This window comes from Chrysochloris asiatica, unplaced genomic scaffold, assembly GCF_000296735.1.
Source record: "Chrysochloris asiatica unplaced genomic scaffold, ChrAsi1.0 scaffold00159, whole genome shotgun sequence".
NCBI lineage: Eukaryota > Metazoa > Chordata > Mammalia > Afrosoricida > Chrysochloridae > Chrysochloris > Chrysochloris asiatica.
Window position 1 is genome coordinate 8,049,110 of NW_006408677.1, and position 25,722 is coordinate 8,074,831.

General features: G+C 38.8%; 1 pseudogene; it reads left to right on the forward strand.

Moving 5' to 3' along the window:
• Positions 1 to 581: 581 nt before the first annotated feature.
• The window catches only part of LOC102811562, a 131,165-nt pseudogene continuing 106,024 nt past the window's right edge, over positions 582 to 25,722 (forward strand).

The following is a 25,722-nucleotide window of genomic DNA, read 5'->3' on the forward strand; positions in this document are numbered from 1 at the left end:
CACCTATCTCGGTTGACAATACCTGACTGGGTGTTATAGTTCCACCTGGGGTCCCTGTCAGGGACAGCTTCCGCTCCTGCTGGGTGATTGTTATTAGTGAGGTGTTCCTGGTCTGCATGAGCACAGGCCTATTCCAGCACTCGCCTACCCTCCTCAGGGGTTAAAGAGTTAGTTAAAACAACAAAAATATCATGATAAGTTAGTTGGTAAGATTGCATTAGAAATGGAAACTGCTTAATAAAAGTTGCATAATTTGAAGTAAAAGACCCAAGTCTGGATTGAAGTAAATCTAACTCTGCCATTGGAAAAGGGGTATGGACTCGGACAATTCCTTCTGCCCTAGCCACTTCCCGCAAGGGTGCTATTATATGACTGGACTGAGAAAACTCAGGGTCCATTCGAGATTTGGAACGAGTACAAGGGGGCACATACAGAGGGGAGAGGCGGGAGAAGAAGAAGAAGATGGTAAGGAAAGTTCCTGGGGACCTGGAGAAGGTGAGAGAGGGACCAAAGTGGGGGGTGGAGGTGCACTTGGGGCTCTTTGATAGGGAGGGGGTTCATCAGCTGGGTCAAATTGGCTGATGGAGTCAAGAGGACAAGCAATGGAACAAAGAGAAGGTCGAAGGTAAGAAAAGCCCTGGATATACGGGATCTCTGACCATTTTCACTGGTGCTCACAAAAGTTAAATAGGTCTTGGATTAGACCTGATTCAAATGAGCCATTAGGCGGCCAGGTATTTTGGTTGTCTAATTTGTATTGAGGCCAAATTCGAGTAGATAGACTTATAAGACACAAAGAAGTCATCAAGGAAGCTTTGTTCAGTCACTGACTGAAGATTAAGACGACCCCAATCGTAGCCATCATTGAGTCCATGTGGCCGTAGCTACGGCTGCACTGAGTCTGCTGTCAGCTGAAAGCCAGGCCCATGGAGTCAGCGCCCAGCGCTTTCCTCTGTCCATAACAGCACAGACATGGGACCATCCTTCTTGGACTAGTGCGGAACCTTTGCTCTTGACCAGTATACCCTAGTGTTTCTAAAAGGTAGCTAAGTGAATCATCAGGCACTCCACTGTTATGTCATTCAACAGGGGCAGATTGGTTTCACAGCTTCCCCTTCATGACTAAAAAAAAAAAAAAGTGGGAATATATAAGTATGCCTTATTTCTCTGTCCTCTTGTAAAAACACTGGGTACGGGGAAAATATTCCCTAGGAAAATAGAAAGGATATTTCCATATACTAATCCAGATCCTATGTAACTGTGTTGTTATTGTTGTTGTTAAGTGTTATAGAGTAAGTTTCCACTGAGGAAACTTACCTCAATCACCAACCTTGTAGTTCAAACTAACCTTGCAGTCCAGTGCTTTATCTTAGAGTACCACACCAGGACTCCACTATGTGTCTATAGTAGACGCTTTTTAGAAATTAATTTTAATGGGACATAAAAGATACATAACACAGTGAAGTAATTTCCCTCTGATATCAAATTCCAGGGCTCTTTTAAAAGCTAACCAGATGCCAAGTTGGCTAAAACCCAGAACAATACAATGACATGAAAGGGAAATAGGAAATCCACTACAAAATGAAAACCAGGCTAGATCCCTAAGGAGTAAAGAGAAATAATATGCGGCATAAAAAGTAACAGGAAAACAATCCCCAATCACACAAGGTAAGAAACAAAGGAAAACTGAAAAACATGATATCCCTCAGATAAATGAGAGAAAGCTGGGAGTAGGCAACTGAGAACAACTGTTTCCCTGGTCTTTCTGTAGATGATCTTTCTAAAAATCACTCCTGAAGGGAGGATGACATGTTAGGCCAATACAAAGAAGGAACCAGCAAAAAGATCATTAATATACTGAATGATATTTTAGAAGTATGGATGATATGAAGACTTATAGAACTCTTTTAGAAATGCCAAGCCTAGAAAAAACAGTGTAGATCACTGTGTTTATACAAAGTTAACTTAATTGGCCTGTGGATCATTAATGCACTGCAACCTGAAAGGTGAACTCTTCTTTCATGTTTTTGTTTCTTTTTTTTCACCTTTTCCTAACACCTGGAACCTAGTTGGGAAGTAGTTGCTGGTAAACACTTGTTGGTACCATCACTTTGAAAAGCACAAGATTCTGAATAACAACCAATATATTTCTGTGAAGAGTAACTTATAACAAATTATATAATAATGCCCCTTAAATAAATCTCCAGAAAAACATTGGAAAATAGAAGAAATTTCATTGGCAGTAATAAAGTAGTTTTATATTTGAACACTTGGCACTCATCCCAAAGAGAGAGAGTGAGTGACCTTAGATCAAAGATACCAGCCTAAGTAAGAATAAGAATGAGAATTCACCAGTAACATTGATAAAGAGCCACATGGAATCCAAATTTTATAAACAAAGGGGCAATTTAAATATTTCACTATTACCATAAAAATATTCTTCAAACTGCTGAAAAGTGTGCCATGTGCCTGTCTTTTGCTATATGTTAGGCCTTGCAAAGCACATAGTAATAACTTTAATCACAAAATTAAACAATTCAAGATGTCTATGCTTTTCCTTTTCATTTGTTTTTTTTATTATATATGAAGCTTTGCAGAGGTATACATACACCGCTGTGGGGCAGTAGTTTGAGCATCCCAATTTGACCCATATCAACATTGCTACACAGATTATTTGTTACCTAGCTAATCATTTCTATCATGGAAAGGGCAGCATTTAGTTCGTACTTGGCTAGATGCTCCAAATATGGATTTACCTTCTATATATGTAAAGCTTCCACAAGACTGCCATATATGGACTTACAAAATACTTTCTTCTCTATCTATGGTACTCCACACTATGAAATGAGTTTCTCTGGTGAAGAAATTCACTTCACAGGAAATGAAGTGTGGCAATGGGTCCATGCTCACAGAATTCAGTCTTACCATGCTCCCCACTTCCCTGAAGCATTTATCTTGGCTTAATAGAATGGTGGAATGGCCTTTTGAAAACCCAATAATGGTGCCTAGCATTAAATATTTGAGATGTAACTCTCATAACAGGATACACTGGTCCAGGAATCCAGGAGTAGAAAGAAATGGGAGCAGTACCACTTAGTGATCCACTTGCACATGCTTTCCTCTGTGTCCCCAGGACCTTAAGTTTTGTTGGTCTTGAGGTACCATAGTCGCATAGTGGGTTAAATGTTGGACTGCTAACCACAAGGTCAGAAACTCAAATCCATCAGCTGCTCCATGGGAGATAGATAAGTCTTTCTTCTACCATCAAGATTTACAGCTTGGGAAACCCTGTTCAGGGTTGCTATGAGACATACCAACTCAACAACACACAGCAACAGCAGCAGAAATCTTAGTTCCAAAGGAAGAAGTCTCCCACCAAGACACAACAATTCCACTAAATTAAAAGTTAAGACTGTGACTGGGTCACTCTGGGTGCCTCATGTTTCTGAACAGGGTAAGAAAGAAGCTGCTATATTGGCCTTTGTGATTTATCCTAATTACTCTACTACACTGAACCATTTCTATTCATGGTAACCCTTTAGACTACAACAGAACTACACTATAGACTGTAAATATTTACAGAAGGGGAGATGGGTCTTGATGGTGGATCGGGGAAAAGTGCACTGACGATCTTCGTCAGCAATAATACAGACTACCAGATGAAGCTGGTTCAGATGAGGACAGTCCCAGAACTCTGAACCACATATGAAAGAATATTTAGAAAGTCCAAAAGGTTACAGCCAGTGGAATTTGTAACGGAGCAAGAAATCTAGTGCTTTTGAATCTGCCAGGCTCGGCAGCTCTCTTGGGGCAAGACAAAGCAAGGGAAGGAAACAGGCCAAAAATTAAATTCTGAGTTACATCATAATGACCAACAATGAAATCTTGAAATTTCTCAAGCGGCCTTAAAGGCAAGAAGCTGAGAGGACATTAAGTCATACTCATATTTGGCTACAGATTTTTTTTTTTTTTTTCTCTTCTCTCTTTTCTGTGGTTATAGATGACAGTATCCAATCTGTCATTTTTGCTTTTGCTGTTTAGTTTTTTAGTCCCCTCTTTACATTTAAGGGGCCCTTTCTCTCCCTATATTACACAAGAAGAGACAGCAATTGTAGTCATATAGTCAAGCTACTATCACACACTATAAAATCTGACCATCCAGGCATGAACCAATACCAGCTGCCGTACACCAGGTAGGCAGCCAACACCTGCCACAGTTACTTTTAGTTGAGTAATCAGAAGAGGGAAAGGTGAAGCCCATCTCCTGATCACATCAACCTGGAGGCATTCAGAGAGCATAAAAAATACCAAAACAAACACTCAATTAAGTATTAAGGTCACAGCTAACTACTGAATATGCCCAAGAAACAGAAACAAATGACCATATCAGCACATGTCCAGAAACAGAGACAAATGATCTGCAGGTAGACCTACACTCCATATTGGAAGGAGGGCAGGCTTTGGAAATGCCTGAGAAGGAATTCAGAAAAATGATAATAATTTATATCAAACCATTTTATAGTGGCATTGAGAAAAATAAGGAAGAAGTCAGGAAAGCACTACAGGAATCAAATAAGATAGCTACAGCATTGGAAACAATTAAAAACTTGCAAAAAGAGGTCCAAATGATTAATAATAGAATATCTGAAATGGGCAATACACTGAAAGAGCAAAGGAGTAGAATTGAAGAGATGGAAGCCAGAACGAGTGATCTGGAAGACAAATCTCTCAATACTACTAATATACAAGAGCAAACAGAAACAAGCATAAAAAAATCTGAAGAAGGTCTAAGATTCATGTTGGACAACATGAAGAGGAATAACTTAAGAATTATCAGCATTCTGGAACAGCAAGAATCACACAAGTCCACAGAGGAGATAGTTGAAGAGCTGCTGGAAGAAAATTTCTCTAACATCCTGAAAAGTGAAAAGATAAGCATTCAAGAAGCTCAACGAAACCCAGGAAGGATAGACCCCAAAAGAAAATCACCAAGACATATAATAATCAAGCTCTCCAAAATCAAAGGAGAGAATACTGAAAGCAGCTTAGGAAAAGAGAAGTGTTACATATAAAGGCAAGCAAATTAGTTTAAGCTCAGCTCTCTCAGCAGAAACCATGCAGGCAAGAAGGCAATGGGGAGACATATATAAAATCCTGAAAGAAAAAAAACTTCCAACCAAGAATCTTTTACCCAGCAAAGCTGCTAATCAAATATGATGGTGTAATCAAAACATTTCAGAATAAACAGAAACTAAGGGATTTTGCCAAAGCCAACCCTGAACTGCAAAACATCCTAAAGGGAGTTCTATGGTCTGAGAACCAACAAGAACAGACAATAACCAGAGACTGACATACATGGTAGTACCAGCGGCAACTCAATCAACAGAAGGAAGAGTCTAGAACAGAACAAAACCCTGAGAACGAATTCAGAGGATCTGAGAGGTCAGTCTATGATCAAAACAATGTGAAACAATGTGAAAAAAATGTGAAAGAAGGTAAAGACATAGGAACAGAGATCCGAGTGGTGAGAAGGTCAGGTAGATTACAGGATAAAATAGGCTGTCTTAAATGGAGGGAAAAGTTAATAAAATGTAAGGTAACCTCAAAGAAAATTAATACTTCACAATATATCAAGAAAATGAAAATCCAAGAAGAACATGGAAACATTAAAACTATGAGGAAACGGATAAGAAAGAACACAAAAAACATGAATTCAGCACAGGAAGACATGCAGAACAAAGAAACCAGCAGCACCACAAAAACAAACAAACAAACATAATGACAGCAATTAATCCACAACTATCGATAATTATACTGAATGTAAATGGATTAAATGCACCAGTTAAGAGATGGAGAATGACAGAATAGACAAGATCCTTCAATATGCTGTCTACAAGAGACACACCTTACACACAAAGAACAGACTAAAAGTCAAAGGATGGAAAAAATATACCAAGGTAATTGCAAAATGAACAGGAGTAGCAATATAAATCTCTGTTAAAATAAACTTTATGGCAAAAACCAGCATAATAGATAAAGATGGACATTATCTCATGATTAAAGGGACAATTGAACAAGAGGATATAACCATAATAAATATCTATGCTCCCAATGAAAGAGCTCCAAAATATATAAAACAATCTCTAATAGATTTGAAGAAAGAAATAGACAATTCTACAATAAAAGGGGGCAATTTTAATACATCACTTTCGAAAATGGATAGAACAACCAGTAAGAAATTCAACAAAGACACAGAGGAATAAATAACACAATCAGCCAACTGGACCTCAAAGATGTGTACAGAACATCCAACCCAACAACAGCACAATACACATTCTTTGCAGGTGAGCAAGGAACAGTCTCCAGAATAGACCATGTGTTAGGCCATAAAACAAGCCACCATAATTTTACAAACATAAAAATACTACAAAGCATCTTCTCAGACCACAATGCTATCAAATTAGAAATCAACAATAGGAAAACCAAGAAAATAAATCAAATACATGGAAATTGAATAACACTTCCCTTAAAAGCTACTGGGTAGTATAAGAAATAAAACGTGAATTCACAAAATTCCTAGAAACAAATGAGAACCAAAACACAACATACCATAATTTTGGGGACACAGCTAAAGCACCGCTAAGAGGTCTGTTTATTGCAATAAATGTGCACATCCAAAAAGAAGAAAGAATCAAAATTAACACATTAACACAACATCTCCAACAACTAGAAGAGACCAGCAAATTAAACCTATAGTCAACAGAAGCAACGAAATAATAAAGATTAGAGTAGAAATAAATTATACAGAAAACAGAAAAACTATAAAAAGAATCAACAGAACAAGAAGTGGTTCTTTGAAAGAATTAACAAAATGGCTAAACTATTGGCAAACCTAACTAAATAAAAGAGGGAGAAGACACAAATAACATGCATAAAAAATGCATGGGTGATGTCACAACAGAACCAACAGAAATAAAAAGAATAATAACAGAATATTGTGAAGAGGTGTATTCCAATAAATTTGAAAACCCAGAGGAGATGGATACATGTTTAGAAAAGCACGACCTACCTAAACTTACACAAATTGAAGTAGAAAACTTGAAAAGACATATAAAAAAGGAAGACGTTGACAAGGTCATCAAAAAATTCCCTATCAAAAAAAGTTGAGGTCCAGGTGACTTCACTGGTGAGTTTTACCAAACATTTAGGGAAGAGCTGTCACCAACTCTACTCAAATTATTCCAGAGTATAGAGGAGGATGGAAAACACCCTAATACAGTCTATGAAGTAAGCATAACCCTCATACTAAAACCAGGGAAGGACAGCATTAAGAAAGAAAATTATAGACCAATATCCCTCATGAACATAGATGTAAAAATTCTCAACAACAGAATTCAACAACACATCAAAAAAAAAAAAAAAATTATCATGACCAGTGGGATTCATATCAGGGATGCAAGGATGGTTCAACATCAGAAAAAAATCAATATAATCTACCATATAAATAAGAAAAATGAAAAGAACTACATGATTATATTGATTGATGCAGAAAAGGCATTTGACAAAATCCAACACCCATTCCTGATAAAAGCACTCAACAAAGTAAGAATTGAAAGGAAATTCTTCAACATAATTGAGTATATATACAAAACCAAGCCTGATTCAAAGAGCTCTGGTAACGTAGTGGTTACGAATCGGGCTGCGAACCACAAGGTCAGCAGTTCGAAACTACCAGCTGCTCTGCAGGAGAAAGATGAAGCTTTCTGCTCCTGTTTCAGGGTCACTATGGGTCAGAACCGGCTCAACAGCACTTAAAAACAACAACATACAAAACCAACAGCCAACATCACTTTTAATGGGGAGAAACTGAAAGCCTTCCCCTTGCAAACAGTTACAAGACAAGGATGACCTTTATCACCATTCCTATTCAATGTTGTTTGGAATGCTTAGCCACAGCTATAAGGCAAGATAGGGAAATTAAAGGCATCCAAATTGGCAAAGAGGAAGTAAAACTCTCTATATTTGCAGATGATATTATCCTATACATAGAAAACCCCAAAGACTCAGCAAATAAACTACTGGAACTCATTGGAAGATTCAGTAAAGTGGCAGGGTACAAGATCAACATACAAAAATCAGTTGGACTCCTCTATACTAATAATGACAACACTAAAAATGAAATTAGGAAAGCAACACCACTTACAATAGCCACTCAAATGATGAAATATTTAAGAATACATATAACCAGAGAAACAGTGGACCTATACAAAGAAAACTACAAAACACTACTACAAGAAACCAAAAGAGATTCACAAAAATGGAGCAATATACCATGTCTGGATTCCATCAAGACTTTTAAATTATGTTCTGCATTCCCCCCTCTTGATCAGGATTATTATATAGAATCTTGGATCAAAACATTCAGTAGTTGTTGGGGAAGGTTGAGTCCCCAATGAATAATTTTAATCTTGTGTAGACGGATCTGGTTTAAAGAGATGAGTAAATGTTATCATGACTAATTGCGATTGTCACAACTGTAAAGGTAGAACTTTTGTAACAAAAATGGAAGAGTAGTTAATCTTACAGTCATGAAACAGAGCACCCTAGGACTATCAAGGGAGAAGAATACAACTGGAATGCTGGACCCTATCCAGAGAAGTATCGACACCAGAGATGGAGGCAGATGAGAACATGTGGAGAAGGAGTAGCTGAGGACTCTGGGTTCATGGAAAGAGAGGAACTGGGTGCTATTGGCCAGGAGACAGGCTTGCAGAATGTGCCCTTTGCTTGTTTAAAAGACTATATATTCTTTAGTGTTTTTGTCTCTCTCCCCTGCCTGCCAAAAATAAAAGAAAACAAACAAAAGGAATGGAAGCAAGTACTGTTGAATAATGATACACGGAGGAGAATATAGTCATTGCATTGAAACACTGGTGTAAAGCTGATGTTTTCCCACGTAAACTATCCCTCAGTTCACAATAAAAACTTAAAAAAAAAAAAAAAATCAGTACTGGTAGCTGGGCACCATCCATGACTTCTTCTGATCTTATGGCAAAGGAGGTAGTTTAAACTTAATAACCTCTTGATATTTCCATGATTCATTTAATATGCAGATAAAATATTTTTTTCATAGATGCTTTAAAGTTTAAAGATACGTATGTTCCATTTAGTAAATTGCATTAATTCCCATCTTTATGTTTAATATTTTGATTTTTCACAAAATAAATAAACTCAAATGTCTTTTTCAAAATTTTGAAAATATCTACTATACATCAGAGATTCTCAAACTTAGTGTATTTGAGAATCTCTTGGGGACTTGGTTAAAAATACATCACACTCATTAGCCACTATTCTTTGGAAATTTTCCACTGTCCATTACTATCCAATTTTAGGGTGTCAAAGGAATAATGTGTAATCTGAGATCTTTATATTAAGCATAAATCGGTTTGAATTCTGACAACCTTTTTGGTCATCAGTGAAGCCAATCAAGTCTTGTCTCAGAACATGCAAATGTTTGTGATCCTAGCACTGCTGGGGACAGCACATGCAGACCCTGGGTTGATTAGTGGCAGCCCCATTGAACCACCTCTGAATATAATCAGCTTAACCCAGATGTTCTTCTTCCTCCTGAAAGTATATAGGAAAGTGATAATTAAGAACAATGTAGCATTTTAGGTATAGATAAATGAAGTCTAGTGCCTGAGATCTTGCTCACAAACAAAAGTTTGCAAAGTGTACAGAGACAGCTTGGCTCCTTTCAGGAACCTTGCTTTATGTTCTGTATCCTTAAGAAGCCACACGTCGCTACTCTAGATTATTTAAGCCTAAAAATTAATATATAACAGCTTGATTGAACCTTTTTTTCTGTAAAAATAAAAATGTTAGATTGTTAAGAAAAAAATGTGAAAATATCTTAAAAGTTGTTCCTGTGAATCATTATGTCCTATTTTGAATGATTAACCGTATTTCAGTTCCGTACCCTGTCTTAATCACATCCTCCCTTTGTGAATTACATCCTTCCTTTGTAATAAATCCCTCCCTAAAAAAGAGAATAAAAGGCTGAGGTAGAGTGAGTTCTGCATGCAATGCTGTGCAATGCTGGGCAATGCTAGGCAATATGTTTGCAGATCTGTCTACCTGCCAGCTTGCATCATATCTGTATGTCTGTCTTTTTGTATATATTTCATCTCTCTCTGTCTCTATCCCTTTCACCACCAGATCTCCCTTCTTCGTGACACCCACACTTCCTTGTTGAGGCTAGAACCTGACATAGGACCTCGACATAGCAAAAATAATACACAATGGAAGAATGAAAATTCCTTCAAAGCCACATTGGATTTTCCAAGATTTTTGGCTCAAGGTAAAAATTTAATCTAGCAAATTTGGCTTTAAATTCTGTAGAAAGCACTGGATGCAGTTCAACTTTGAGCATGGTCTCTAATTTAAAAAGCCAATAATTGGAAGGTGAAAAATAATGAGCTCTATTACAGTGCTAATAGCACAATGAGAGATTTGGGGGTTGTTTATGCACTTAGTATCATTTTTCCAGATTGGTCTCTTCTCAGAATTTGCTTTAAAGCAATACTACAAAGTGGATTAGAATGTAAGAGGCAAATTAAAATACTGATGAAATATATATGAAAATCCTATAGTTCCCCCCACCCGCCATATCGCATTTAGTGTCTGATCCCAAAGTGTCAATGTCAATGGGACATGATATGTGATGCTCATCACTGTTGAGACCCCTTTGCTATTCAGGAATGGAGATAAGTCAGCACCTGCAGACTCTAACCCTGAAAATTAAAGTTCCATGGAATACAATCTGAAGAATAATATACAACTTCCCCTTCCTGTTAAGGAAAGGAATATTGTATATCATGTCAATCTCTGTGAAAATAATTTTACAGGGGATATGGAACTGCTGTTATTAAAGGTAAGAAGGCTGGGCATTTTGAGAAATACCCACTTGGTACTCAGCTCTAACCAAAGAGGAGAAGAGCTGTTGAAAGCACCAGTAGGAAGTGCCCAGCATTTAGAGGGATAAAATATTCACTCGTGGAGTTTGAAGAGAAGATTTTTTTTCTAATATTATTTTCTAAATGAGGTTCTTTTTAAAATGTATTCCACAGAAGAAAGGAATAATAGGCTCTCTTGTCAATGAACACCACACACACACACATACACAAAGTCTTCAGCAAAATGAATTACATTATATTTGGCTCTCAACTAATCTTTCTGTACTTAAAATTCTTTCCCCATTTGAAGACCTCCTGCAAGTTCTCCTGCTGCCTTCCCCATTTTTTTCATGCTGTTTCCTAACGATAAGGAGCTCTGAGAGTATAGTGCTTGTACATTGGGCTGCTAACCACAAGATCAGCAGTTCAAAACCACCAGTCACTCTGTGAGATAAAGATGAGGTATTCCGCTCTCTTAAGATTTATAGCCTCAGAAACCCTATACAGGATCGCTATGACTTGAAAACAACTTGATGGCACATAGCAGCTTCTTAACGAAGGTGGTTCCCCAGTAGAAATCACCATAGATACCAAATAATTAATTCCCACCCTTTCTCGCAAATACATCATAACTTTTCCACCTTCCATTCCATTTTATCAGAATCCTACTGGCTATTGAGCTAAACCAACTATTTGAATCAATATGCTAATATCTGATAATGACGCATGTGCTTCTTCACAAACTTTCTGCTCTTTCGTGTCTACAGTGGAGGAGGCAGAGTGAGTAGATGAAAGTCTAGACCTAAGTGAACCTCAAATGACCATTTTCAAATAACCAAATGATGTCAGTAATAACCACCATTTTTAGATAGGTAATGGTGGGCCAAGTCCCAATTTATACACAATATTATTTCATTCTCACAATAATGCTATGAAGTAGATGTTATTCTCACCCCCTCCCACTTTTCAATAGAAGAATTTAAAGTCTAAGGTATGTAATTTCCTCAAGATTCCAAAGTTAACAGATGATACATCGACACTGTCTGTACTTTTGAGCATTACTCACGTTGCTTTTCTGAAAACAAAACCAAGTGAAAATTCTAGAGTAAATAGTTTTCCCCCAAGTTTGGATGCTGTCACTGCATATGCAAACACTTAGGCATGTGTGTATAATACAGATTGTATAGCTTGACATATAGGTGTCCTAGGGTGTGTTTTGGGGCCAATGTGGTTGCTACCTTCTAAGAATTTCTCCTGAATGATTCCTGACTCCGTTTGATGTACCTTATCACATTGTAGCAGGGCTGATCTGTGTGTTCAAGGGATATAGAGAAAGTGACAGTATGCCATTGATGACATTAGGTTATAAAATACACTTTCCTCATCTTTTCTCCTCTATTTTTTTCCTTCCTCCACTTTCCTTTTCTTCTCTCTTTCTTATCACGTATTCTTGGAAAACCAGCTGTTATGTCATTAACAGTCCTATGGCTAAAGACCCATAATTAGGAATTTAAGGCATCTGATAACAGTCATATGACTGATCTTGGAAGTGGATCCTTTAGCCCCAGTCAAGCTTTCAGATGCTTGCAGCCCTGGCTGATGGCCTTGCAGCCACCTCATGAGAGACTCAGAACCAAAATAACCAAGTTAATCTGGTAACCCTCAGAAATTCTGTGATACAATAAAATGCTTGTAGTTTTAAGCTACGGAATATCGGGGAATAATTTATTACATCAATAGATAGCCAATAAACAAACAAATAAAAACAAAACCAGTTGCTGTCGAGTCCATTCTGAACCCATGTGTAGCACTACTCCATAGGGTTTTCAGAGGTTGTGATCTTTTGGAAGTACATCACCAGGTTTTTCTTCTGAGATGCTTCTAGGTGGATTCAAACTGCCAGATATTCTGTTAGTAGTGAGCACTTAACTGTTTGGACAACCCAGTGACACCAGATAACTAATAAAGCTGTCAAAATGGTACCTAACTTAGACTATCTCCTTGGCTGTTTTAAGGTATCAGAGTAGGTACTTGATGATATTGTTCACAAATTATTTTGCAATGTTTATTTTAGAGTAGGTTGAATATGGTGTATTAAGTCATTATAAGACCTTAACACCTTCATATATAATAAATTATCCAAAATATATGTTACCTAAACCTTATTAATAAAGCATGGGAAAAGTCTTTGCTTTTGTTTTGCCTTATTATTAAGACTTTACTAATTTAGCTCCTAAGGCTGTCTGTGATAGGATAATATCCATGTGCCTACAGGGAAGCCCTGTTAGTACCAATATTATTCAAATTTACTCACCAACCACTTAAGCCAGTGAGGATGAAATAGAAGAATTCTACCAACTTCTTCAATCTGAAATTGATCAAACATGCAATCAAGATGTATTGATCATGACCAGTGATTGGAATGCAAAGGTTGGGAGCAAAGAGAAAGGATCAGTAGTTGGAAAATATGGCCTTTGGGATAGAAATTATGCTGGAAAACGCATGATAAAATTCTGCAAAATCAATGATTTGTTCATTTCAAATACCTTCTTTAGACAGCATAAGAGATGACTGACTATACACATGGACCTCACCAGATGGAATACATAGAAATCAAATTGACTATATCTGCAGAAAGAGACGATGGAAAAGCTCCATATCATTAGTAAAAACAAGGCCAGGGGCAGACTGTGGAAAAGACCATCAATTACTCATATGCAAATTCAAACTGAAGCTGAAGAAAATGAAAACAAGTCCACGAGAGTCAAAATATGAACTTGAATATATCCCACCTGAGTTAGAGATCATCTGAAGAACAGATTTGATACATTAAACACGAAAGACCAAAGACCAGAAGAATTGTGGGATGACATCAAGAACATTATAGATGAAGAAAGCAAAAAGTCACTGAGAAGACAAGAAAGAATGAAAAGGTCAAAATGGATGTCAGAAGAGACACTGAAATTTGCTCTCCAGCGTAGAGAAGCTAAAGCAAATGGAAGAAATGAGGAGGTATAAGAGCTGAACATAAAATTCCAAAGATCAGCTCAAGAAGATAAAGTCAAATATTACAATAAAATGTACAAATATCTGAAATCAGAAAACTAAAAAGGAAGAACACACTCAGCATTTCTCAAGCTGGGAGAACTGAAGAAAAAAAATTCAAGCCTCAACTTTCATTATTGAAAGATTCTCTGGGCAAATTATTGAATGATGCAGGAAGCATAAAGAGAAGATGGAGGAATTCAGAGTCACTGTACCAAAAGGAAATGGTTAATGTTCAACCATTTCAAGAGATAGCATATGATTAAGAGCCAATAATACTGAAGGAGGAAGTCCAAGGTGCATTGAAGGAATTGGCAAAGAACAAGGCACCAGGAATTGATGGAATAACAATTGAAATCTTCCAAGAAAGTGAGGCAGCACAGGAGGCACTCATTCATCTATGCCAAGAAATTTGGAAGACAACTACCTGAACAACTGATTTGTGCCCATTCCAAAGAGAGGTGACCCAACGGAATGCGGAAATCATTGGACAATCTCTTTGCGTAGCCAATAAAGCACAGGTAAACATCTTTCTGATATTCTCTGCTTTCAGCCAAGATCCATGGGACATCAGCAATGATATCCCTCGTTCCACGGCCTCTTCTGAATCTGGCTTGAACCTCTGGAAGTTCTCTGTCAAAGTATGTTTGCAACTGTTTCTGTATTACCTTTAGTAAAACTTTACTCACATGGTATATCAAATATATTGTCCAATGATTTTTTTTTAATTGGGTGAAGTCTTACAGAGCAAATAAATTTTTCGTTTAAAATTCATTTTGTTTCATACGATTGATTGCAGTACTCACAATGTGGCATCGCTTTTCCCTACTTCCTCTCTGTTTTTCCTGTTTCCATTCCAAATCCTTCTGAACTTTATCCTTGGGTAAATTTTGCCTTTTTGATATCAAATGACTGATGATTCTAATACATATGTCCTAGTGTTACTGTTTCTTTTATAGAGCTATCAATTGTTTCGCTAAAAATTGGGCAGATCTGGTGAATTTTCTCTGAAAATTCGCCAGATCTGAGGGGTGAGTGGACTTCTGGTGTGGTGCTGGGGATCAGCACTGGACTGTGCATCACAAGGTTGGCAGTTCAAACTCACCAGCTCCTCCTCAGAAAACCTATACATGGTTGCTATGAGTCAGAGCTGACTCGATGGCACTTAACAACAACAATTGTTTGGCTGAAAATTGGGCCATGGGATGAGTTAATTTCCAGATCTGAAGGGCTACCAAGGAGCATAGTTTGGAGGGTTCCACCAGTTTCTATATAACCACTGAGCCTGGTCTTCTTTTTACGACTTTGAGTATTGGTCCACATTTTTCTCCCACAGTATCCAGGACCTACCACTACCTTCAGAGTGGTAGAGATAATGAGGCACCATCTAGTTCTTCTGGTCTCAGGGTCATAGAGACTGATGTTTGTGTGATTCATTAGTCCACTCAACTAATTATTTCCATGCTATCATGTAGTGAATTCTAAATATGTCTCTTCTAGCCTTAGTTTGTAACTTCCACCAAAGGACTCTTTTCCTGATGGATTTGGGTAAGAAAAGGTGGAAGAAGATAATGATATGATGATATGATTCAGTTGTGGATGTTTGTAGAGTTAATTGAAATTGTAAAAATTTAAAACATGGGTATAACATAAGTCATCTCAGAAGCAGAATGGAGGAATCTTACCACCATCAAACTAGAAGAGCAAGGAATCAAGTGTGCCCATTGGACCCAGAGATCTCTGAGCATTGAACCAACTTGACAGAGACAGAAACTGTGACACTGGAGGAGTAGTAGAGGAACAGCAACATCAGAGTTAAAAGCCATAGCACAAGACAGAAGTATGGACGTCACAGAACATGGAGAAAGTAAAGCTGGATGATTCTGAGAAATAGGCTTGCTTGTAGAGTGGGGTGCCTCCAGGCAGTTAAGTGGGCGACTTCAGTTTGCTGACCCACAGAGCTAGAGTCAAATGCCTGAAGCTTATGATGGAGTGATTTGCCCTGTGGGCATTTATCAGCAGCCCTAGAAGAGCTTTGTAATATTTCCTGGACAGACAGAGACCTGCCTATGGGCATGGCTGAGGAGAGCCTGTCCTGACCGAAAGAATTGTGCTCTGTTCATTTTCTGGTCCTGAGTTGTAAACTGTTAACTTCTTTAATAAACCCCATAATTTTATTATGGTGTCTAAGTTTTGTGTGGTCATTGCAATGGATCATCAAACCAAGATAAAAAGCAGAGAGTGCTGTTAGAGGAATCATTTGGTACCATATTTTTTCAGTTGGTACCACCACATGTTTTTGCATGTGCATATTCTATTATCTTCACTCTCTTTTCTTTGGACAGGGGAGACCAATATTTGCAACTTAGATAGCTGCTCATGAACTTTTAATACCCCAACTACTTTTCACTGTGTATTACATCTTGACGTAAAGAAATAATTATGTTTCCAAATTCACCATTGCACTTAATTTCTTTCACAAAAATACATGCAGTAAGCAGAGAACAAGGAAAGTGCTGAAGGTGTTGAGAGAACGGTGCTAGGTGGTTGGTTAGGCTCACTCACTAACAAGGTGATTCTTTCCCACACCCCAGCCTTGAGTAGAAAATTCAGTTTCATGTCTCAGAAAAATGACAAACTTCTCTACCATGCATGGACTTGAAGTATCATTAGTATAGACTCAAGACAACAAATAATAAAATCATGCATAGAGATGGAAATGGATATTAATAGTAATATCATCCAATGCCTATACTTTAAAGGTGAAGAAACTGAGACCAAGGAGGAAGAAATGATGTATCCCAAATCATAACGACAGTTGTAGTTGATAATTGCCACCGTGTTGGTTCTGATTCATAGTGGCCCTGTATAGGGTTTTGGAGGAGCGGCTGGAGAGTTTGAACCCCCAACCCTGTGGTTCAAACCAACCTTACAGTCCAGCACACTTTCTTGCAGCACCACACCAAGACTCCAGACAATGGTAGTAATGGGATAATAACTCAGATCCCCTACTTCCTAGACATAGCTTTCCACTGTGTCCACGACCTACACATAAATGGCTGCATTTCCCACTTTCTCTGGTATGGTTTCATGTAGTAATTTAAGAGATTGAAATAGCACATTATAGTGAGCTTAGGAAAATATCTAAATTTCATTGAAACATTAGAAATCTACTTAGGATTATACAAGAATGAGTCAAAACTTATCTGCACTTTCATTGTAGAATTTATTTTACTCAACTTTTAGAAAAGACAAAGACATCATTTCAACATAATCTCCTTACTTTTCAATACACTTTGTCTACCTGTCAACAAGCTTTCATATTCCCTTATTTTAAAATGTTTTAGGCTAAATTGTGTGTCACGAATGAACCACTGTCTTCACTTCTTCATTAGAGGTGGATCTTTGTCCTCAAAGGGCTGTTTTCAGGGAACCAAGCAGGTAAAAGTCTGATGGAGCAATATCAAGACTATGGGGAGGATTCTTTAACACTTTTAAGTGAAGTTTTTGAAGAGTGTCAACAGTGTAGACAGAGGTGTGCGGACATGCATTGTCACAATGCCCTTGTATTTAATCTGTATTGAAATTTAGAATTCAGCTTTTCAGTGAGCCTCTCACTGTAATGAGCACTGTTTCTAGTTTTCTGGTCGACTTTTGAACGTTTTTCTTGGTTGACGACTAAGGATGTTTCCCATTCCATACTCTGTTGTTTACTCTCAGGTTTGTAGTGGTGAATCTATACATTGTCACCAGTAATGATTTATTTTCAATAAACTTTTACCTTCTTTTGAGTATAGGTCCAAATGTTGTTTTCAGATGTCCAAACACTTATGTTTATGCTCTTCTGTGAGTTGTTTTAATACCCATCTTGCACAAACTTTTCGAAACCCAAATCTGTTGTAAATTATTTCATAGGCAGAGCCATGGCTGAGTTGCAAATAATTTGCCACATAATTCATTGTCACGCATCTATTCAACAAGATCATTTCATGTGCACGTTTAATGTTGTCATCAGCTGTGGACATGGACAGATGTTTTAATATAACTGGGGTACAGATACTTTTGGACTCACCCTCGTATAAAGGTATTCAAGGAAAGAATATTAACACTCTGACCCCCTGGTCAAAATCCTCTAGAATCATACATCACCATAAAGCATTTGTGCTATCCACGAAGAATGCATTTAGGGTCCCTTTTCCCAGGGATGGTATTGAATGGAGGCATCTGCCCCTTTTCCCAGTAACTTTTGAAGTAACTGCCTGGTAGTAAGGTTGCAGTTTAGGGATATGGTCTGGAGTGCAGCATGTTCATGTATTGGTACTAACTGGATATGGAAGGAATAAGTCAAACTTATGTATTTTGTCCTCTTAAGCCTTGGGCCAATGCCAGTCCATTTCAGCTCACTAATGCCTAAGATATTGATGTTTATGTGTTATTGGAGAAGAATATTGAAAGTGCCATGGGCTGCCTATAGAACCAACAGATCTGTGTTGGAAGAAGCGCAGTCAGAGTGCTACTTGGAGGCCAAGATGGTCAAACTGCATCTCTCATACTTTAGGCATATTGTCAGGAGGGACCAGTCACTGGAGAAGGATATCATGCTTGGTAAGGTGGAGGGTCAGAGAAAAAGACGAAGACCCCCAGCGAGATCAATTGGCCAAGTGGCAGCATCAATGGTCTTAAGCATGGCAACAATAGTGAGGTTGGCCCAGGATCATGCAGTATTTCATTCTGCTGTGCATAAGGTCGCTATGAGTTGGCACTGACTTGATGGCACCTAACAACAACAAAGCCTTGGGCTCTTACCAAACGAACTCAACCTTTATGTCTCCATACACAGCAGAAACCCAAAGCGTTCATTCATCCCTTAGGTGTTACATCTCCAGCCAAAGATCTGTTCAACTACTTGAATGTCTCTATCTTTAGTCCCAGGACCATGAAACATCATTACAAAGGAAGTTGCCTTGATCTTAAACTCCCTTCAGTGGAAAGTCTCCTAGCCTTTGACCAGTCCTACTTCTAGTAAACTAGTAAATCTTGATGCAAGCATCTGAAGTCCACATAGGTCCAGCTGCCCTGTTAATACCTTGTGAGAAGCATTTGTCATGTATTGCATAGACAGGACTTGAATTACAGTATGCACTGTTGGGAAGAATTCATTTATTAAAAAGGAAGGCTTTTGAAAACCTGTATTCTGTTAACTTTGGTATCATCTGCATCTAGAAATGGAATCTTTTCTTTCCTTGGTGGGTAGACAAAAAAGGACCTAGAGAATGCACCTGCCAGAATACCACCATTATGCAGAATGCTGACAAAGCAGAATGTGGTGCATACCCAAGTGGGTTTTGTCAGGTTTTCCAGTTGTCAGTGGCTTAGTGAAATCATTAGTGAATTCCCTCAAGATCCCAGAATGTACATCATCTGGACCTGCTGATTGGTATATATTTCAGGTTTATTCCCTTGCCTGCATTTTTATCAATAGCTATTGCTCAGATGTTTATTCTTGCCTAAATGTTTCTAATGGTTTCCTATGCCTTTTGAAAGGTCGTTTTATTTATATGTATATATGTATATATATTCATACATATATGACATATGTTTGAGTGTTGTAATTATATTTGTGTATATATTTGCAATATTTATAGCCACTCTTAGGAAAGTTTCTATTTAAAGATTGTATCTCCCTCAAGCACAAATACCCTAAATAAGACCTTTGTAATTAAGAAATTTGTTGCATATCTTGGTGCCGATATTTTCCTGCTCATATCATCCCACTTTACTGCTCCAGCTTCCTCAAGGTTTAGTAAGAATGTAGTTTAGGGGTCAAAAATGCTTTATGGTAGCAGTTCTCAAATTTTACATTTCATTAAAATTCCTTGGAGGACTTGTTAAAATACACTCACTTTAAGTTCTGATTCAGTTTTCGGGGGTGGGGGGTGCAAGCTGAGAGTTTGCATTTCTAACAAGCTCCCAGGAGATGCTGATAATGCTGATACAGACCACACTTTGAGAACCATTGCTTTTGGGACTGTGGTGAAGAGGTTTGGAAGCTTACTACTGCCATTCTGCCTGTAACTTTGAAGTTCTAAAAGGAACCCCAGAGAGAGAGAGAGAGAAAAAGACACCCATTTGCATGTGTCAATTTCAGGAAAGGGACTTACACCTTTATGCCACTCCTCCACCACAACAATGCAAGTTTGCAAAGGATGAGGTAACCTACACATGTGGTAAGAGATGAGGAGTGGGAAAAATGTGGAATAGCATATACATGTTAGACATATATTTGTATATGTGTCAACATATACATGTTTGCTAGATGCTGATCTTTAATCTATGACAGTTAGAAAACAATCCTGATTAGTTCACCTCTGCCCTGCTGTTGTTTGGTTCCATCATGTTGGTTTCGAATCATAGCTACCCTATGTATAACTTAATGAAACACTTCCCAGTCCTGCATTATCATCACAATCATTGAGCCCATTATTGTAAATGCTGTGTCAATCCATCTCATTGGGGGTCTTCCTCTTTTCATTAGCCCTCTACTTTACCAAACATGATGTCCTTCTCCAGGGACTGACCCCTCCTGACCACATATGCAAAGTGAGACAAAGTCTCTCTATCTTCACTCCTATGGAGCATTCTGGCTGTACTTTTTCTAACATGAATTTGTTCCTTCTGATCTCTGCCCTTGTGGTTGCTAAGTGCCACCGTCAGTTCTGACTCATAGGGACCCTGTGTAGGGTTTCCAGGAGCAGCTGGTTGGTTTGAATCACCAAATATGTGGTTAGAAGTCCAGTGCTTATCCTATAGATCCACACCCAGACTCTGACTTCTGCCCTAGGCAAGCTTAATATTGTGACTCAAATTTCAGTGTGAAAATTCTGAATACAGAGTCCCTCACCAGAAGCACTACATATGAATTTGTGGACACTGGCCCAGGTGATTCTGGTGCAGGTGGTTTAAGGACCACACTTTGAGAAGCCCTTTGTCTAATGGGCAAAACACATAACACACATGAAAAAGACCAGAATAATGCTTATAAAGATCTAGAGACATATGTTATGTCATATAGTGCAAGCAACATACTCAGGGATAGCAAGAAGAATCAATGCATATGAGTTATGGTGTTGGAGAAGAATATTGAAAATACCATGAACTGTCAGAAGAACAAATAAATCTGTGTTAGAAGAAGTACAGCCAGAATGCTCCTTAGAAGCCAAGATGGCCAGACTCCATCTCTCAAACTTCAAACTTATTATCAGGAGGGACCAGTCCTTTACCATGTTTGGTAAAGTGAAGAGTCAGTGAAATAGAAGGAGTCCCTTGATGAGATGGATTGCCACAGTGGCAGGAGCAATGGGCGTAGCAATGATTGTGAGGTTGGCACAGGACTGGGTAGTGTTTTGTTCTGTTGTGCATAAGGTCACTATGAGTTGGAACCAATGCAAAGTCACCTAACAACAAGCAAGCTATTGGAATGATCAAAGTGAAATATTTCCTACAAATAGTATTTTGAATTTCTGGAAACTTACCAAGTAAATAGAATCTCATGATGGCACAATTACTGAGATTCATTGTTAGCTAACATGTTGGCAGCTTGAATCCACTCAAAGATGCCTTTGAAGAAAGACCTGGAGATCTGCTACTGAAAGGTCATAGTCATAAAAACCCTAGGGAGCACTGACACACATAGGGTTTCATCATGAATTGCAATCAACTTAGCAATAACTGGTTTGGTTTGGTTTTTTGGATCTAGTAAACAGGAATTTGTTTACTAATGAAACTATCTCCAGTACTGAATAAAGCAATGAAAAAAATCTGAGTTATGCAATGCTTTTGTATCAAGATTTACACATTTTCTTTAAAGTACTTGTATCAATTAATGGTTCCTCAATAGTATCTTCATTCACTTGTTTCACCCTCATTTGCCAGGTGAATAAATAGAAACCTAGAAATTGTTTTGCCTCAGGTTGCACAGCAAGTTAAGTGACTGAGTTAGGATTAGAACTCAGGCCTCAGGACTCTGTCCAGAGACCCTTCAGTTATGACATACTCAAGTCACTGAGAGACATGGCTGAAAAGTTTACTTCATATTCTACCAGGTTGGCATCATTTTGGGTGTTACACCATGTTTTTGTTCTGGAAGCTCATATAACTTTGTGATAGTTAACAAGAATCAGAATAAACAAGCAGATTGTCTCGTCTACTTCAGTGGGTTTTGCCTTCTGGGCTATCCTTCAAAATCCTACAGAGACTGCAGTCATTAGAGGGAGAGAGACGACGGGAGAGACACCACCCAGGCCCATTACTGTCATTACTCTTTACTTTATCATTGTTTCAGGGACACAACAGAAGAGCCTACTCTGCTACAAGCTTTTTAAAAAGTTATTTTGAGAAAATTAGCATAATCCAGTTTTTTCTTCACCATCTGCAAACTGCATTTACCTGAAGCAGATGTCCCTAATGATTAGACACCCTTGTGTATCTGGCATGGCCCCATATGTCTATCTAGTGAAGAGCCTTCTGCTAAGTGAAAAATAAGGAATGAAAGACTGACCAGTCATGGTCATGTTTAAACAGCCAGGATGTTAGATTAGAACATGCCATGCCATCAACATTTAAAAATCATGACACAGAGGGCAGATTTAGAAGACTAACCATCCGACCACAGGAATTAGAAGGTCCAAAGGCAGTGACAGCAATTGTTATTGTTAAGTGCTGGTGAGTCAGCTCCAACTCACAGCGATTCTGTATGTTTCCGAGGAGCAACTGGTGGGTTCAAACTACCAGCCTTGTGGTTTAGAAGTCCAGTGCTTATCCTACAGCAAACACCAGGATTCCTTGACTAAATTGCTGCTGTGGTTGTTAGGTGCTGTCAAGTCGGTTCTGACTCATGACAACCCTGTACACAACAGAATGAAACATCGCCTAGTCCTGTGTCATCCTCACAATAGTTGTTACGCTTGAGCCCATTAATACTACAACTGTGTAAATCCATCTCCTTGGGGGCCTTATTTTTCCATGGCCCCCCACTTTAACAAGCATGATACACTTCTCCAGGGACTGGTCCCTTCTGACAACATGTCCAAAGTATGAGACAAAGTCTCACCACACTAGCTGTATTTCTTCCAACATAGACTTGTTTGTTCTTCTGGCAGTCCATGGTACATTTAATATACTTCTTCAAACCATAACTCAAGCACATCAATTCTTCTATGGTCTTCCTTATTCATTGTCCAAATTTCACATGCATATGAGTCTTAGTCCTTAAACTGACATCTCTGCTCTTGAACATTTTAAAGAGGTACTGTGTAGTAGACTTGCAGTACGTCATTTGATTCTTGACTGCTGCTTCCATAAAAGTTGATAATGGATCCAATCAAATTAAAGTCTTTGACAAGTTCAATCTTTACCCTAGTTATCATATTTGTTGGTCCACTGTGGAGGATTTTTGTTTTCTTTACATTGATATGCACCCCATATTGAAGGCTGTGGTCTTTGATCTTCATCAGTAAGTATTTTAAATCCTCTTCACTTTCAGCAAGCAAGGTTGTATCATCTGCACATAACAGACATATAAATAATCAAATATTGTTTCAAATTCTCTTAATTTAACTGTCTTTCTTAGCCTACTCATCAGGACAAGAGATATACAGTTCATCCTCACCTGTTTACCTGATTTCTACACATTATTGTTAAGTGCCATTGATTTGGTCCCAACTCAGCGAACCTGTATAGGCTTTCCAAGTAGCAGCTAGTGGATTTGAACCCCTGACCTTGTAGTTAGAAGCCCAGTGCTTATCTTACAATACCACACCAGAGCTCCACATTAGATGTGAAAAAAGAATCTCTGTATCCCCACTTCCTACCTAATTACTGGGGGAAGGGAGACATTTTTTTGGAATGAGATTTTAATTGACTTGCTTTTTGTTGAACCTATTAGCATTCCAAGTTGTCAGAATACTTGTTGTTCTGTAGCATTGGACGGGGGGTGGGGGGAGCTATAAATAAATAGAGCTGTGAGAGTACAGCTCACTGTCAGCATGGCTTGCAAGTCATCCCATTATAAAAAACAACTCCAGAGTTTGCCTTATTACCTTTTGCATTCAGCAGTTGGCCTCTGCCCAAGGTGAGACTACAATACCTTAGGCTCTTGACATTGCAATTTCCATTTCTTCCAGCTCTCTCTCCCTCTCTCTCTTGTTTTTTTCCCTTCTACTAATGGAATAGGAGAAATGAGCCTTACTTCATGAGAACCAGACACAATTCTAAGAAAATAAGAGTACTGGATACAAGCTAAAAACAAAACAAAACCAAAAACAAAGACACAGACACTGTTTTTTTTTTTTTTTTGCTGAATGTAAAAGTGTGCTGAGTATCAAAAACAGAAGTAAAGCAGTGGGTAAATAACAAAGTTTCATCAGAGCCCAATCTTTTACAATTTTTCCTTCAGCTTACAAGATACACAGGTAATGAAACAAAATCAAATCAATATGGTTTTTCCCTTTGTTGACATGTGGAACATCACCCTGAGCAAATACTTATTTACAAACCAACATCAAACATTGCCACCGCCTGCATTTCTCCCATGTCTTTCTTTGGAATAAGCCATGTGCAAGTATCATGTTTGGACTTCATAAGGTCTATAGCCTCCTGGTTCCTTTGATTTTTATCATAATCAATGGTCCTAGGGCTCTTCCAGTGCTTCCCTGAACAGGCAGTTCAGGTAGGGCAGTCTCAGGGAAAAGGGGCAGAATCGTACAAAGGAAACCTCTGTCTGGCAGACAGACAGCCTTTGAACAAACATAAGATCTTATATTTCAACATTCTAAACTCATTTTTTTAAAAGATCAAATTACTGAGAAATTACAGGCATTTTGAGCTTTTGCCTGCCTGCACGCGGCTCCCGCTTCCGAGCCCACTCCAGCGAGTGTCTCTGCCCACTGCAGACCTTGGAATGCAGGGCTAGAGCAACCCCACTAAGAAGGCTGATTTCCAGAGAAAAGGAAGCATAAACTAACAAAGCCGAACAAATAGAGAGGGAGATCAGGAAATTTGGTATACCCACGTTACAGAGAGACTGAGAGAGGCATCTTTTATGTCATCAAATACAGACACTACCTCCCTGCAGCCATTACCCCCAGCCATCTACTGCCCTGGCCTAGACCAGCCTTCTGCCAAGCTGCTGAGGTCCAGGGCCCCCAAGGCCCAACCCGCCAGGTAGCCAGGTTGCAGAGGCCCAGGGCCCCTGAGCCCCAACCCGCCGCGTAGCCCGGTCGCCAAGGCCCACTGCCCCTGAGACCCAACCCACCCTCAGCCCAATCCCCGAGGCCCAATCTTCCCAACCTGCCGCTGAGGCCCAAACCGCCTGATGGAGGCCAAACCACCCGCCCGAGGCCCAGCTCGCCCACCCGAGGCACAACCCTCCTGCAGCCCGGTCACTGACGCCCAGGGCCCCAGAGGCCCAAACTGCCCGCCCTAGGCTCAACCCGCCTGCCCAAGGCCCAAAAGGCCCGCCGCAGAGGGCAAGGCCCAACTGAGGCTCAAAAAAGTTACTCTGAATTAAGCAATAAGAAGCATGAAAAGGGAAGACCACATCCTGAGCACATATTCCTGGAGGTAATCAGAAAACATAAAAAATTACCAAAACACATACTTAATTAATTATTAGGGCCACAGATAAACATTAAACATTCCCAAGAAGCAAAAACAGATGACCATA